At 36.3% G+C, this 15,046-nt stretch overlaps 1 pseudogene; it reads left to right on the top strand.

Annotated features, from left to right (window-relative positions):
* Nucleotides 1–1,279: 1,279 nt before the first annotated feature.
* On the top strand, nt 1,280–2,124 carry LOC141418035 (ubiquitin carboxyl-terminal hydrolase MINDY-3-like; annotated as a pseudogene).
* The last annotated feature ends 12,922 nt before the right edge of the window (nt 2,125–15,046 follow it).

Genomic DNA, 15,046 nt, shown 5'->3' on the forward strand with positions numbered 1-15,046 from the left:
GATGGATTTTTCCAAATCAGAGGAAAGTAGAGCATCATAACAACTAAATGCAATGTGGTAAACAGGATTGTATTCAAGGACATTAGTGGAGAAACTGTTGAAACCAAAATAAAGTTTGGAGGTTTAGTTAATAGCAATATAGCAATGCTGTTTTTTTAATTTTGACAAATACACCACACTAATTAAGATGATCACATTAGGGAAAGTATGATTGGTAGGGCTTTTACAGGAATTCTCTGTCCTATCTTTACAAATTTTCTATAAATATAACATTACTCCAAAATAAAAAAAATTATTTAAAAATGAATAAGACATGCTGGGAGTGGTGGCTCACAACTGTAATTCTAGCTACTCTGGAGGCAGAGAGTAAGAGGATCATCACAGTCTGAGGCCAGCCTCAGCAAAAAGTTCATGAGACCCCTATCTCAACCAATAAAAAGCTGGGTGTGGTTGTGAATGCCTGTCATCTCAGCTATGCGAGACGTGTAAATAAGAGGATTGAGATTCAGGCCAGACTGGGCATAAACACGAGACCCTATTTGAAAAATAACTAAAGCAAAAAGGGTTAGGGGCATGGCTCAACTAGTAGAGAGTCTGCCTAGCAAACACAAGTCCCTGAACTCAAACTCCAGTACTTTCAGAAAGAAGAAGAAGGAGGAAGAGGAGAAAAGAAGAAAGAGAGAAGGAGGACGGAAAGGAGGGGGAGAAGAAGAAGAAGAAGAAATCCTAATTGGGAAGAGAACACAATTCTTGTGCTTAGGTCAGTCAGTGAGTTTATTGACTATCTAAGACCAGTACTAGTGGGTATATAGGATTGGGCAGAAAAAGAAAAGGATGACCAAAATGACAGGCAAAAGGAAGGGCATGAGGAATGTGGGGAATTAGAATGACTTGGAAGAACAGAAGGTGTGTAGATCTGACCATGGTGCCTCAGTAGAGCTGGGATGCTGGCTGGAGGAAAAGGGTTATAATGTGACTAGATATGCAACAGCAATGAAGATACACTTTTGGAGGCAGTGCTGAAGACAGACAAATTAGGAATCTCCCGTAATTGTCTGAACTAGGCAAAAACAGTAGCTATAAAGAGAAGAAGGCAAAATTGAAAAACATATATATAGAAAGTCTTGACAGGCGCGGTCGCTGCAAGGAGCACTCTTTCCTAATTTTCACACTCTTCTCCTCCGTTGTCCCACAGCTCCTGTCTCCCAAGTCGCCCCTTCCCTATGTTCCTCCCGGGCACGAGTCCTGAAAGAAAAGACCCGCCTGGCCGTACCCCATCATGTCTGAACTGACAAAAGAGCTGATGGAGCTGGTGTGGGCCACCAAGAGAGCCTCGGTCTCTCAGATACCATCTTCCGTCACTGGACGCAAGGGTTTGTGTTTAGTGAATCAGAGGCATCTGCATTAGAACAGTTTGAAGGTGGCCCCTGTGCTGTTATTGCACCTGTCCTGGCATTTCTTTTGAAGAACCTTCTGTTTTCTTTTGAGAAGTCATCTTGGCGGGATTGCTCAGAGGAAGAGCAGAAGGAACTCCTTTGTCATACTTTGTGTGATATTTTAGAAAGTGATTGTTGTGACAACTCTGGATCATACTGCTTGGTTTCCTGGTTAAGAGAAAGAATAACTGAGGAAACTGCTAGTATTTCTGGGAGTCCTGCAGAGTCTAGTTGCCAAGTGGAACATTCTTCCTCCTTGGCTTTTGAAGAGCTTGGCTTTGAGCAATTTCATGCATTAATTCAAAAAAGATCATTTAGAAGTTTATCAGAATTAAAAGATGCTGTCTTGCACCAGTATTCAATGTGGAGAAACAAATTTGGAGTACTGCTTTTTCTCTATTCTGTATTACTGACAAAGGGCATTGAAAACATAAAACATGAAGGTGAAGTCCATGATCAGGGCTCCAGTGGTCCAGAATCATTTACTGTCTACCACTACAATGGACTGAAGCAATCACGTTATAATGAAAAGGTAATGTACGTGGAAGGGACTGTAGTGGTGAAGGTTAAGTGTTCTGAAGATACTATGCTACAGACATATGACACTCCCATTAAACACTGTCTCCAAACCAAATGGCCATATATTGAATTATTCTGGACCACAGATCGCTCTCCTTCACTAAATTGATTTGCCTACTGTTTATAAGGAAGATTGTAGTGACAGATATTGAAAGAGGAATTCATGACTGGCAAATGACTAAATTAAGCTAAACACTGGCACCATTGATTAACTGTAAATAACAATTAAAAACACATTAGTGTTTACGATATGTTTAAGTTATTTGTTTTAAAGCTTTATGTTAAAGGTTACCCTATTTTAACCCTTTATGTGAAATTTCCTAGCAAAATTAAGCTTTATCAAAGTTTGTTACTTAGACAGATAATTGGCCATTTATCAAATTACAAGCATCATAATACTATACAGCATTTTTAGAAAAGAATTAAAGTCACTATTTATAAACTTCTGTTTGGGGGTTTTATTTCATTTGGGCCCATACTATTTGAGTGATTCTAACTTATAATAAATGAGATTCCATATTTTTGTTATTTCTTTTCTAAAATTTGTTTTCCATTAGAAATATTGATAAATAATAAATTATCCATCCCCATCCTTTGATCTACCCTGGTATGTTTACAAAAAGTGAACCTATATGGAAACTTCCCATTTATTAACAGGTATATAGGAGATGTATTTTTTTAAATGATAGAAAAGAGAATCTGTTTGATAGTCTTAACACTTAACTTTCACCATATTGCCAAAAACACTTTTCCTAATTTGTTCCAACAGCCCTGCAAGCCAGCTTTCGTGTATATTTATAAATGTGATAAATGCATGGGAACATCTGTTATTTACATTAGTATACTGCATTATTTATTATGATTCTAGTTGATAGCCTAAATAAAGTCTCTTTTTTCTTTAAAAAAATAAAAACATATAAGCAGTCTTTAGTGATTTGACTTAAGACTATTTAAAACAGAGAGAAATTACTTATTTATTTATTTATTTATTTTTTATATAGAAGCACCTTTTTATTTTTTTTTTATTTTTTTTTTCATTTTTCTTTTATTATTCATATGTGCATACAAGGCTTGGTTCATTTCTCCCCCCTGCCCCCACCCCCTCCCTTACCACCCACTCCACCCCCCCCACTCCCCCCCTCAATACCCAGCAGAAACTATTTTGCCCTTATCTCTAATTTTGTTGTAGAGAGAGTATAAGCAATAATAAGAAGGAACAAGGGGTTTTGCTGGTTGAGATAAGGATAGCTATACAGGGCATTGACTCACATTGATTTCCTGTGCGTGGGTGTTACCAGAGAAATTACTTAATACACAAAAATTGTCATGGTAATACCACTATGCTTTAACATGATACAATAATTTTCAAGTCATCTTACTAGTGAAGAAAAGTGGAAATTATGCTTAGTATAATTTAATGAAGATATACAAAAGCATGCAGTCAAAAAGGCACAATAAATTCATGTTTTTTAAATCTCTGTGCTTGAAACACCTAATGGTAATAAATAAAATACAAAAAGGGAAACCCAAAAGCACATAGCTGAGTCAAAATGAGGTATGCATCTCGCTAAACCACAAAAAGCATGAAAACCCAAAGTTGTAAGACATGCAAAAGGTTCAGCCTAGAACCTCAGCTTTGCCTAGAGCTGTAGAGGATGCTGCCTTAAGTTTCACCTGCATGGCATTGAGCTCTATCTGTGCTCCAAGCCTTAGAAGAATGGATTCATGCCTACTGCTTAAAGCCAGTGGCCATGGGTTATGGCTCAGTGACTCATAAAAGTCTGAGAAAAGTTATTCGGATCATGATGCCTGGTCTATGGCTTATAATAAGTTGTGGTCCCAGCCAGGCATAAACAGAGGCTTACTTAAAAATTATCTGAAATAGGACCACCAACCACCAAGTCCTAATTATGAACTAGGGGTTCTGAAGCTAAAAAAAAAAAAATGAAATCAAAGTCAATAGATAGAGAAAGTAGAAAGAAGAAACAAAGAGATAGCTCACAAAAATTCCCTTAAGCAAAATGAGTCTGCAAAGGAAAATAGATTTTAGGAAGTTAGAAAAATTAAGAGAGTTTGAATTCACTCTGCATAAATTAACTTATAACTCAGCCTTTAAAATACATGTATTTAAGGTATTCAAGGAGAAATAAAAATTAACATCGTCTTTTTAGAAATATAAGACAGATTCAAAAAAAGGAGAGTTAAAATTCTACACACAGAAATAGAGACATTCAAAAGATTGGAAAAATGTAATCATTGACCAAAATAATTAACAATAGGTATAAAAATAGTTTTTTAAATGTCAATATTTAATTAAATTTATGAACTCTTTAAAAAGTCAATTTTTGAATCATAGCATTTTTTCTTATACACATGCCTCCTATGAGTTTACTTCCTTGCTAAATAATGTCCTTGTGAGTTTATGGCTGTAAATTCTATTAGCCTTTGAATACTGGATAATGTCTATATTTTGGCCACATCTGAAAATACTGAGCTTAGTGAAAGTTGTAAATTGACAATACATTCCTTCATCACTTAAAATATCTAACAACATTGTTTCTGCTATTAAAAGACCTGATCTAGAAAGTACATGATTTCACTATTCATTTCAAGAAACTAAAATAAAAATGTAAATAAAAGAAAGGTCAACAAATATAAGAACTTAAATTAATGACCTAGAAGTAACAAAGACCAGCAAGAGAGTTTCTTAGAGAAATTGTTAAGAAATAAAAAACAACTGCAAGTACTGGTCAAGAAAAAAGGCACAATAAAACTGGGCATAGTGGTGCACACATACAATACCAGCACTCAGAAGGCTGATGCAGGAAGATCACAAATTCAAAGCCAGTCGGGCCTTCTTAGAGAGATCTCAGGGAGGAAAGAAAGGAAAGAAGGAAGGGAGGGAGGGAGGAACAGAGGAAATGTAGAAAGAAGGGACAGAAGGAGGAAGGAAGGAGAAAAAAAAGAACACAGTAATAAATAATATCAAAAAAGGGAAATGGAGTCAAGGCGCTGGGGAATCACACTTATAATCCTAGCAACTAAGGAGGCAGACATGAGGAGGATTGCAGTTCAAAGCCAGTCCTGGGCAAATAGTTCACAAGACTCTATCTCAAAAAAAAAAAAAACCACAAAACAAAGGCTGGCAGAGTGACTCAAGCAGTAAGAGCATCTGCTTAGCAAGCATGAGGCACTGAGTTCAAACTTTAGTGCCGCCACCCACCCAAAAAAGAGAAAGAAAATTGGAATGTAAATGAGACCTGTTGAAACTATTCCAGGAAAGGGAGGAAGAGGGATAAAGGAGAATGATGGAGAGGGTGGACTCAACCAGGATACATTGCAAGAACTTTTGTAAATGTCACAATGTATACCCAGCACAAAAATAATAAATAATAATAATAATAAATAAAAGACAGTTCACATGGTAACCATGTTTTTGATTGGAAACTGAAGACTGCCTAATTCCATACTTTTCCTAAATTCAGCATTGCCTTCCAATACATCTTCCATCTATTTGCTTTGATTCCATGATTTGAAGGTCAAGAATTGGATTTACAGTCCTGTAGCCTTGTACTTATGACAGTGTGCAATTCCCAACTTTACAAGATAGTGAGGTCATTACAATTTACCCCAATTCTAATTGTGTAGCCAATTCCTGCCATATTCCCTGCATATTCTTCACTGTAATTCTAGTGCATTAATATTGACACAGAGCCTGGAATAACCCTTGTACTCTACACAATCTTTGTGAAATAAATGTACTATATTCCATATTGGAAAAAATAGAAAAACATAAATCATGGGTGTGCTCGGACACATTTCATTCCCATATAGAAGGTGCTCAGTAAATACAGACTCACCTGAGTGGTGAAGGCAGGCAACATTCACATTTTTGAGTAATTTCTACATGCCAGAGAATATAACATGCAATTTATATATATTAAGTCTTACATTCTTTCCTACATAAAATCATAACAGGCTGCGTATTTGCTCTATAAAATATTTGCCACAAAGGCAATTGATTATTTACACAATGTCTACTTTTTCCACAAGGCTATAAGCTTTGTGAAGATAGGAACCTGCCTTTCTTGCATTTCTTCATTTCCAAGACCTATCAAAATATCTAGCATGTAAAAGACATTTGAGAAATATCTATTAACTAAGTCAACAGATAAGTCCTGTGACCTAAGTGTTACTGTCTTACTGATAAGAAAACTAAAACCCTAAATGACTTGCCCAAGGTAAGTGCAGTGTTCCAACACTACAGGTAACATTTGCCTCTCATTGGTACCCAACAAATAAGGAAATACTGCAGCTTGGAGCATTTCTATAAATCCCTATCAATTTCCCACAGGGAAAATTTCACAAGCTTCCTCACAGTTTCTTCTGGAAAGATAGTGAAAGGTGATAAGAAACGTGTGACTAAGGCTATCTATTCTTTTTAAAAGAATGAGAGGTGCAGCATTGATATTTGTTTTCTGGGCAGCAGTGTCAAAGTTTCTGTGCTCTTACACTTCCAACATCCACACTGAAGCAGAGACAAACTTTGGCAAACTGCCTGGACAATTCTTGAACATAAATTGAGTTATTCATGGATAGACTCTGATTTATTGCCATTTGCACTTTAGTTCTGCCCATCTATATGCTGTATAAATTATCAAGTTCTTGTAACTTCGGTGGGGTTTCATTTCTAATATCTGAAGACAATTAGATAATTGCAGATAAATATCTAGTAAACAATGAAAAAGAAGCGTCATGGGGGAATTGAGGCATGATATATATGTTTGATGTGTGCATTTTCTATCTATAAATCAGTATCTATTCTTTGGAATGAAAACAATGATATTATAAAACATTTCCAAGCAATTTTCACAAGACTGTTACACATTGATTTAGATAATACAACCTCCTGCTATGGTTAAGATCACATAGTTCATCATGTGACTTTGCTAATATTCTTCACACTTTGTAACTGCCTAAGTGGGAATACTATTTTCTGTTTATAATTAGTAGGGAAGTCACAGTGACTCCTATATTACAAGAAGGTGCAAGCAATTTGTCAAGTGTATAGATAAATAATGTGCACATGTGGAATACACAAACACACATGTAAAACCAAATTATAGGTCTTGAATTATTTTCAGAGAACTGAGGTAGATGATTTATTTTTTATTAGCATAAATTAATTCTACAAAGGGGTTTCAATGTGAAATTTCCATACATCGTATGTATGTTGATCAGATTCATCTTCTCTATTACTTTTTCTTAGTCCCCCTTCTCTCCCCTCCTTTTGTAAAAATAGTTTTTGGTGGGTTTCATTATTTTCACAGTATGTAGCAGATCTCTATTTTCATATACACATCCACACATATGGATATATAAAATGTACTTTGATTGTGTTCACTCTCCATCTACTTTGCCTTCCTCCCTCCCTGCTCCCCATGGCTCCCCCACCCAAACAGTCCCCCTTTTACATTCATGTCAATTTTTTTCAGGTCTAGATTCTGCATATGAGTGAAAAAAGGTGATATTTGTCTTTCTGAACTTGGCTTATATCACTGAACATGATGATCTCCAGCTCCATCCATTTTCCTGCAAATGATATTACATAACTTCATTCTTTTTTTTTCTTTTTTTTTTTTCGCAGTACTACAGTTTGAACTTGGGGCTTTGTGCTTGCTTGGCAGGTGCACTACCAGCTGAGTCATGCCTCCAGCCCTTTTTCACTTTAGTTATTTTTCAGATAGGATATCACATTTTTTGCCTAGTGCACCTTCAGACCACAATCATGATCTTCCTACCTTTTCTTCCTACATAGGTGGTATTACATGTGTGCATGACCACGCCCAGTCCCTCATTTTTCTTTATGGCTGAATAATACTCTGGATTTTGTATGTATCACATTTTCTTTATTCATCTGTTTTTGGATACTTAGGCTGATTCCATAGCTTGGTCATTAGTGATAGTGCTGCAGTAAACATGGGTGTGCAGTTATCTCTAATGTATGTTGATTTACATTCCTTTGAATGTATGCCCAAAAGTGGAATAACAGGTAGTGACAGTTCCTTAGGTAGCTGGTTTTAAAAAGAGGAAAAAAAGATAACTAGGGATAGTTGAGCAAATAAAGCACAGATTTTTTTTTTAGGACAGTGTGGCCATTCTTTAAATACCATAAGTGGTTAATTCAAGACATTAAGCAAAGTTTATAGAGATTTATGCATAAAAAGGTAAACCGTAAGGTAGGTATTTTTGAATCATTCAAGAAGTTGGCTCATACTACAGTTGAATGCATAAAATCATAAAACAATCTACATTTATTACAGATGAAACTTCACTTAAAGTAGTGGGAGAATAAAGAGACCTAAATAACTTTGGGAAAGAGTGGATTTTGTAAGACTAAACCCAAAAGGAACTGCACAAAAATGCTGTATACATGGTAGTAAGTAAAGTGGCTTCACAGAAGGGAGTAGGTACACAATCACTGAAACCACTGTACTAATACCCTGGAATTAAGTGACTCAGTGTATGGACAGCAAACAGAGTGAGTAACATTTTCATGTAATTGTAGGAGGCTAATAATCAGAAAAGAAGGGAGGCTAGAACAGTCAATGTGATAGTGGATTTGAGTTGGAGATATCGATATGAACTCCTGCTTATCTTAGTATAGACAGAGATGGTTTTAGTATAGAAAACGGTATTGGAATGATTAAATGCATGGGTTATTATGTACACACTTTATCTCCTTGCTCAATCAGCTGAGAAGATGTACAACCAAAGACGCTAGCAGAGCAAGAAGCACACCTAGTATCCTGCTCTTTGGTTGAAATACCTTTCCTTATTTTTTTTCTGATCTACCACATCCATGGACTTTATTTATATTTATTTATTTACTTTTATCATTTTTACATTTACTCACATGTGTGTGTATGCCTCGTTTGAGCCTTCCACCACCCCGACCGTACCCCTGCTTCAGGCAGAACTTGTTCCGCCCACTTGTTCTCCAATTTTGTCGAAGACAAAACATAAAAGATAGTAAGAAAGACATGGTGTTTTTGCTAATTTGAGATAAAGATAGCTATACAGAAAGTTGCTTTCATCTACATGTGTATTGCGACAGATATTGGTTTCTACCAGACCTCTTCACTACTCCCTAGTTCCCTTCACACAGTAGGCTCTGACAGTTTAAGATTACTTTATTAGCTCCTCTACAGTGAGCATATCAACCACTTTCAAGTTTTAGGTTTCCTTCCCTTTCCCTATTTCTCCCGTGCACGTTCTTCCCTTAGTGTGTGACCCATGTCTAATAATACTACTGCATTTGTTTTAGTTCTATAATCCACATATGAGGGAGAACATGATGTTTGGCCTTCTGAGCCTGCCTAACTTTGCTTAAGATGATGTTCTCCAGTTCCATCCATTTACTTGGCAATGACAAGATTGCATTCTTCTTTTTGGCTGAATAAAATTCTGTTGTGTGTAGATACCACATTTTCTTAATCCATTCATCGGAAACAAGCATGTTGGCTGTTTCTACAACTTGGCTATTGTGAATAGTGCTGCAGTACACATGGGTGTACAGGTGCCTTTGTAATAAGCTCAATCACATTTTTTCTTGTCTACATAGGAGTGGTATTACTGGAGCATATGGCAGATCTATGTTTAGTTTTTTTAAGAAGCCTCCATATTGTTTTCCAAACAGATTGTACTGCTTACATTCCCACCAGCAGTGTATGAGGGATCCTTTTTCCCTTATCCTCGCCAACATTTGTTGTTGGTGGTGTTCTTGATGCTCTAACAGGAGTGAGATGGCGTCTTAGTGTGGTTTTGATTTGCATTTCCCTTATGGCCAAGGATGATGAGCAGTTTTCCATACATTTTTGGTCATTTGGACTTCTTCCTTTGAAAAAGTTCTCTTTAGTTTAGTTGCCCACTTCTTTGTTGTTTCATTGATTTGGGAGGAGTTTCATTTTTTGAGCTCCCTGCATATTCTGGTTATCAGTCCTTTGATGTATAGCTAGCAAAGATTTTCTCCCACTCTGTGGGTGGTCTCTTCAGTTTATAGACCATTTCTTTTGTTGTGCAGAAGCTTTTTAATTTCATGTAGTCCCATTTGTCTATCCTTTCTCTTAGCTGCTGGGCTGCTGGAGTTCTACTGAGGAAGTCCTTGCCTATACCTATTACTTCCAAAATGTTCCCTCCTCTTTCCTGTACTAACTGCAAGGTTTGGGGTCTGATATTAATGTCTTTAATCTATTTTGAGTCAATATTAATAAGGGTGATAGGCATGGATCTAGTTTCAGTTTTCTGCTGGCAAAAAGCCACTTTTCCCAGCAACATTGGTTAAAGAGGCTGTCTTTTATCCATCATATGTTTTGGGCACTTTTGTCAAAAATTAGGTGGGCATAGCTGCGTGGAATCATATCTGGATCTGTTCCACTGGTCTTCCTACTTGTTTTTATGCCAGTACCATGCTGTTTTTATTGCTATGGCTCTGTACTACAGTTTGAAGTCAGGTATTGTGATACCTCCAGCATTGCTCTTTTTGCTGAGTATTGCCTTGACTACGGTCTTTTGTGTTTCCAAATGAACTTTAGGGTAATTTTTCAATCTCTGTGATAAATGTCATTGGGATTTTGATGGGAATTGCATAGAACATGTAGATTGCTTTTGGTAGTATAGTCATTTTTATTATGTTGATTCTGCCAATCCATGAGCATGGGAGATCTTTCCATCTTCTGTAGTCTTCTTTGATCTCTTTAATGGTTTGTACTTCTCCTGGAAGAGGTAATTTACATCTTTGTTAAGTTTATTCCTAGTTATTTAATTTTTTGGAGGCTATTACAAATGGAATTATTTTCCTATATTCTTTCTCAATTTGTTCTTTGTTGGTATATAGAAAAGCTACTGATTTTTGTAAGTTGATTTCATATCCTGCTATTTTGCTTAAGCTGTTTATGGTATCTAGGAGTTTTGGGGTCTTTGAGGTATAGACTCATTTGTCTGCAAATAAGAATGCTTTGACAAGTTTGTTTACTTATTTGAACTCCTTTTATTTCTTCTCCTAGCCTTATTGCTCTGGCTAGGAATTCCAGGACTATGTTGAATAGAAGTGGGGAAAGTGGGTATCTTTGTCTCGTTCCTGACTTTATGGAAATAGTTTCAGTTTTTCCCCATTAAATATAATGTTGGATATGATTTTGTCATACATAGTCTTTATAATGTTGAGGTACATTCTTTCTCTTCCTAGTTTCCTTGAGATTTTATCATGAAATGGTGTTGAATCTTATCAAAGGCTTTTTCTGCATATATTGAGATGATCAGGTGTTTTTTGTCCTTGCTTCTTTTAATGTGCTGTAATACATTTATTGATTTGCATATGTTGAACCACCCATGCATCCCTGGGATGAAGTTGACTTGGTCATGGTGAATGATCTTTCTGATGTGTTGTTGGATTTGGTTTGCCATTATTTTACTAAGGATTGTCACATCAATGTTCATTAAGAGATTGGACTGTAGCTCTCCTTTTTGTATGTGTCCTTGTCTGGTTTAGGGATGAGTGTAATACTGGCTTCATAGAATGAGTTAGGCAGTGTTCCTTTCCTTTCTATTTTGTGGAAAAGTTTAAGGAGAGTTGGTATTAGTGATAGATCTGTTTAGGTGGTTAATATGTTCTTGGTTCAGTTTTGGATGGTCATAAGTATTTAGAAATTTGTCCATTTCGTCAAGATTTTCCAATTTATTGTAATATAAAGTCTCAAAGTAGTCTCTGATGATTCCCTGGATTTTCTTGGTGTTTGTTGTTATCGCCTCTTTTCGTTTCTGATTTTACTAGTTTGGGTCTTTTGCCTCCTCATTTTAGTCAGATTTTCTAGGGGCTTGTCATTCTTGTTTAGTTTTTCCAAGAAGCAGTTTTTTGTTTTATTGATTCTTTGTACTGTTTTTTTTAGTCTCTGTTTCATTATTTTTATTATTCTCCTTCTGCTTGTTTTGGGTTTGCTTGTTCTTATAGAAGTTTGAGATGTAGCATTAGATCATTTATCTGAGATCTTTCTGTCCTGTAATATGTGCACCCATGGCTGTAACTTTCCTCTTAGGACTTCTTTTCCTGTGTTCTTTAGGTTCCGGTAGGTAATGTTTTCATTTTCCTTAATTTCCAAGAACTTTTTGATTTTCTCTTTTATGTCTTCTATGACTCATTGATTATTGAACAATGTGTTATTTGGCCTCCAATTATTTGTGTATTTTCTGCTGTTGTTTTTGTTGTTGAGTTCTAGTTTTAATGCATTGTGATCAGGTAGAATTCAGAGGGTTATTTCTATTTTCTTATATTTGCTATGGCTTACTTTTCACTAAGATATGATATATTTTGAAGAAAGTTCCATGGGCTTCTGAGAAGGAGGGACATTGTGCTGTTGTTGAATGAAATATTCTGTAGACATCAGTTAGGTCCCCTTGGTTCATGGTGTTATTTTTTCTAGGATTTCTTCATTAATTTTTTGTTCAGATGACCTATCTATTGGTGATAGAGGGATATTAAAGTCTCCCACTACCACTGTGTTGGAGCCTATATGTGCTTTTAAGTCATTTAGCTTATGTTCCATGAAATTAGTATTAAGTGTCCTTTTTTATCTTGTTTGACCAATGTAAGTTTGAAGTCTACTTTGTCTGAAATAAGTATTGCTACTCCTGCCTGTTATGGGAGGCCAGTGGATTGGTAAAACTTCTTCCAGGCTTTTATCCTAAGCTAGTGTTTATTTCTGTCAGTAAGATGGGTCTCTTGTAAATAACAGTTTGTCGGATCTTCCTTTTTAATCCAGCTAGCCAAATAGTGTCTTTTGATGGGGTAGTTGAGTCCACTGATATTCAGTGTTAATATTGATAGGTATGTGGTGACTCCTGCCATTTAGTTGTTTAAGGATTTGAGTGTGTGCAGCCAAATCAATGCTACTCTCTGATTACTTGTCTTTTTTTTCTCCTGTGGTTTGATACTTTCTTTCCTCTCATGGTTTTATTTGCTTTCATCTTCTGTATGCAGAATTCCTTATAGAATCTTCTGTAATGGTGGTTTGGTGGTCTTATATTGTCTTAGTTTCTGTTTATCCTGGAAGAATTTTATTGCTCTGTAAATTTTGAATGATAGTTTTGCTAAGTAGAGTATCCTAGGGCTGAAGTTATTTTCATTCAGTACCCAAAATACTTCACTGTATTCCCTTCTTGCTTTTAAGGTTTCTGTTGAGAAATCTGCTGTTATTTTGATGGGTTCACCTCTATATGTCACTTGTTTTTTCTCTCTTACAGCCTTCAATATTCTTTCTCTGTTCTCTGTGCTTGTTGTTTTAATGATAAAATGCCATGGGCAGGTTCTATTTTGGTAAGTCTGTTTGCTATCCTGGAAGCTTCCTGTACCTGAATGAGGAAAACTTTCTCAAGATTTGGGAAATTTTCTTTTATTAGTTTATTGAATATATTATGAATTCCTTTGACTTGCACCTCTTCTCCTTCTTCAATGCCCATGATTCTGAGGTTTGGTCTTTTGATGGAATTGCTGAGTTCTTGCATATTCCTTTCACAACTCTTGAATTATTTGACAAAGTTTTCTTCTGTTTTTTTCTTTAATTTCTATTTTGTCTTCGTACTCTGAGATTCTGTCTTCCATTTGTCCTAGTCTGCTGGAGTGGCCTTCCACTGTGTTTTTTGTTTGACTAAAGGGACTTTTTGTTTCCAGGATTTCTGTGATTCTTTTTCTGCAGTTTTCCATATCTTTGTTCAACTCTTCTTTTATATTTTGTGTTGTCATCTTTAATTCATATGTCTCTCTTTTTATTGTATACTTTGTTTCACTTTGGTGTTTGTTGAAATCCTCTCTGAGTTCATTCATTTGTTTCTGTGTCTTCTCATGTTCTTTATTTTTGGTGTCTTAAAATTTCTTGAGTGCATCTTGTACATTGTGGTTAACCATGTCTAGTATCTTCTCATTGAATTTCTCAATGATTTCTTCCAAGATTTCTTCCTTCAGGGGTTTTTTGTGGGTCACTGGGCTCCTTAATGACATTTATCATCATTTTGTTAGGATCAGGAATTGATTAGCCATTTTCGCTATTTCCCACTGAATCCTGTATTGAATCATTTTTTTGAGGAGAGTGGTTTCCATCCCTTCTTCTTCATCTCATTGCTCCACTTGGTGCTGTGCAACTAAGTTCTTGGTAGGCTAATTGGTGGTTTTAATTGCCTGTTTTCTTTTCCTTGATTTAATTTTTGTGTTGTGACTGACTTTGTTGTTAGCTAGTTTGATGTTCCCTGGCCTGGAGGTATAACTTAGCAATAATAAATTCACAGGTTCAATGTCAGATTGGTTGTTTATATATTATGTAGAAAACCCCTTGGTGGTATCCATAAACAGTGGGAGTTTGGGAGTGGGAGGGTAATGGTTATTTGGCTATAGAAATTTTGGAAATGGGTAAAGGAGGCACTAAAGGGGAAGCAGGAAAAGGGGTGGGTGTGTGGGGGAAGAGGTAGGGAAGCTGCTGGGTTTTGTGGCCCTTGTGCATGTTTTGGTATATTTCTGTTGTTGTAGTAGAGGGTGCTTGTGTCAGGGATTGCAGGGGGCTGGGGTTGTGTACAGTTGGTACAACAGGTTAGTCAGCAGGTGGTGAATGTGTAGGAAGGAAGGGTAACATGGTGACAGATTGGGGTAGGATAGGAGGGGGAGGTGAAGATGAGAAAGAGTTGATGAGAAAGGGAAGAAAGAGTAGTTAAGAGGGAGATCAATGGATTGTAGCACAGGAAAAGGAGGGAAAGTGAAGTGGGTAAAAATAGAGATAAGAAAACAGTGATGGTGAGGTTAATAATGCAGAAATTAAAACACACACACACAACAAAATCACCAGGTACAGGAACAACAAGAAGTTCAGTCTTTTGGGAAAAGTAAGCTAAGTTTGCGAGTTCATTCAGGATGCTCAGAGCTGTTGTTATTTTCACCAAACAGCAGCTGTGTTGCCCTTCAGCTATTCATTCTGCAGATTCACACAAGT

Source organism: Castor canadensis, chromosome 2 (genome assembly GCF_047511655.1).
Source record: "Castor canadensis chromosome 2, mCasCan1.hap1v2, whole genome shotgun sequence".
Classification (NCBI taxonomy): Eukaryota; Metazoa; Chordata; class Mammalia; order Rodentia; family Castoridae; genus Castor; species Castor canadensis.